Raw genomic sequence first — 2500 nt, 5'->3', positions numbered from 1 at the left:
TGGCTCGGCTATTCCACCCAGCCGAGCCATTCCCTTTATTAATATTAAGATCTCTAATTAAGAAGCTGTGAAAAGCACAAAGAAAGAAATCTATTCATCGAGCAAAAGGAGAGAGAGGGATTCGAACCTCGATAGTTCTTTGTTTCTGAACTATACCGGTTTTCAAGACCGGAGCTATCAAACCACTCAGCCATCTCTCCTGAAAGCTAATTTCTATTTTATTTTATTCCACCGAATCGAACATGGCCATAATGAGTTGATACCATCACTATGTATAGAAAAGATATCGTGTGAACCTATAGGTCAATCTATTTATCTGTATATATAGATAGATGAAATGCATAATCTAGCATGCCTATTTGGGAACGTGAAATAAAAAATCACCCTCGACCCGTCATGTCCGAATAAAAGCGGTTCAAAGGGTTGGAAATAAGTCATATAGAATCAATCGATTCATGGTAAAATCCCTCTACCTTGCATTTTATTAATTTTTTTTTGGTCAATATCATAGAGGGATCAAATGGTATAGTTCTTTTGTTGGTAGCTTGGAGGATTAGAAACATGACTATTGCTTTCCAATTGGCTGTTTTTGCATTAATTGCTACTTCGTCAATCTTACTGATTAGTGTACCTGTTGTATTTGCTTCTCCTGATGGTTGGTTGAGTAACAAAAATATTGTATTTTCCGGTACATCTTTATGGATTGGATTAGTTTTTCTAGTGGGTATCCTTAATTCTCTTATTTCTTGAATCTATCCATTCTGGATCCAAAAATGACCCCTCCCCATTGAATTTTCAGATTTTGAAACACATTCAATAATATAGAAGTATAAGTTGCCAAAATGAAAATAAAAAAATTAGAGGGGGGTCAGTCAAACTTCTGTAATCTGTAATGTAACTTGAATGAAATAAATAGAATTTGAATGATGAATGAAAAGAAAATAATAAAATCGAAATCTATAATAAAAAATGAAATTTAAATTATTAAATTAATAATTTATTTTAATTATACTTAAATTAAATTATTAATTTTTCTATTTAACTTAAATTAAATAATAATAACTTAAATGAAATAATAAAAAATTCTAAATAGACTAAATATAAATAATAACTAAATAATAACTAAATAGAAATAATAATATATATAATAATATTATAAGAATAATATAATAATAGATAATATAATAATAGATAGAATAATAAAATAAATAATATAGAAATATAGATTTATAAATCGAAATATATTAATATAAATATAATAATATAAATATTATTAATTACTTAATATTAATAATAAATAATAGAAATTAATATTAATTGCTAATAACTTGTAATTTGATTAATTGATAAGCATTTGAATTGTTATATAATTTCGATTGTTAATTGGGTTTAGTAGTGAATTTGATAAAATCGCCCTGAACTGAAGAAAGCATCTTGTCCTAGTTTGACCAAATAGTCTTTTCCAAGTATCAAGAATCAAGAACGAAAAATGCGGATATAGCTCGAATGGTAAAAATTTCTTTGCTAAGGAGAAGACGTGGGTTCGATTCCCGCTATCCGCCCAGGGCAAATGTATTTAAGATAAGAGGATAAAAGATTCAAGTTATAAGTTGACTGTAAATAGTTGACTGGAATTGGAATATAATACAATCCCAAAAAGAAAAAATGACTAGTTAATAGGGTCAAGTCTAATTTTTTTTGTCAAAAATGGAATGTTGTGGAACGGGATTTGAACCCATGACCTCACAGGTTATGTGAGCCTTGGTGAGCTACCAAACTGCTCTATCCTGCGATGAAGAAACCAAACTAATGGACAAACAAAGATTGAATGCGCCCCTTCCATATATGTAATAAACAGAATAGCCTATTTATATGAGAATGGTAAGGGGCCTCAGGCGATCATCGATCAGGCAGAAATAAATAGAAAAGGGAAGGGATATTTTAATCTCTTACTAACTCTGATCTTGTTGCCCTGGCAACAAACATGCGTGAACCATTTCACGAAGTATGTGTCCGGATAGTCCAAAGTCTCGATAGTTAGCTCTCGGTCTTCCGGTCGAAAAGCAAACGTCGATGAAGATCGTGTGGTAAGCTATTTCGTGAGTGAGGATTGTAACTTCATGAATTTTCCATTTCACCAACGACGGAACTTTGCTTATTTCTTTTTTGAGGATCGATGAATCAAATGATATTTTTGTTCCAATTTTAGCTTCTTCTCTCCCTATGAATCAAACTTTTCTTTGCCATAATGGTTCAGTTCTTATTATTATCAATGATACAAGTCGGATCCCAGATAGAAATAGAAGGGGCATACCCTTCTCCCATCGAAAGAGATGATATTATCGCAGATACAGCGTATAACATATGGAATTAACCAAATTTGCCCTGATGTAGAGGCAATCAAGAAAGCCGCATAAGTAAATATATAACCTACAGAAAAGTGGGCTAATCCAACCAATCTTGCCTGCACAATAGAAAGAGCCAATTGGTTTCTCTCCAT

General features: G+C 31.6%; 2 pseudogenes; one reads left to right on the top strand and one right to left on the bottom strand.

Moving 5' to 3' along the window:
* The window catches only part of LOC128038548 (photosystem II CP43 reaction center protein-like), a 1682-nt pseudogene extending 1674 nt beyond the window's left edge, over positions 1 to 8 (top strand).
* A 2261-nt stretch (positions 9 to 2269) lies between these two features.
* LOC128038547 (photosystem I P700 chlorophyll a apoprotein A2-like) overlaps positions 2270 to 2500 on the bottom strand; it is a 2297-nt pseudogene continuing 2066 nt past the window's right edge.

Source organism: Gossypium raimondii, unplaced genomic scaffold (assembly GCF_025698545.1).
Source record: "Gossypium raimondii isolate GPD5lz unplaced genomic scaffold, ASM2569854v1 Contig00295, whole genome shotgun sequence".
Lineage (NCBI taxonomy): Eukaryota > Viridiplantae > Streptophyta > Magnoliopsida > Malvales > Malvaceae > Gossypium > Gossypium raimondii.
The sequence above is the reverse complement of the archived record's forward strand: the minus strand, read 5'-3'. Positions and strand labels throughout refer to the sequence as shown.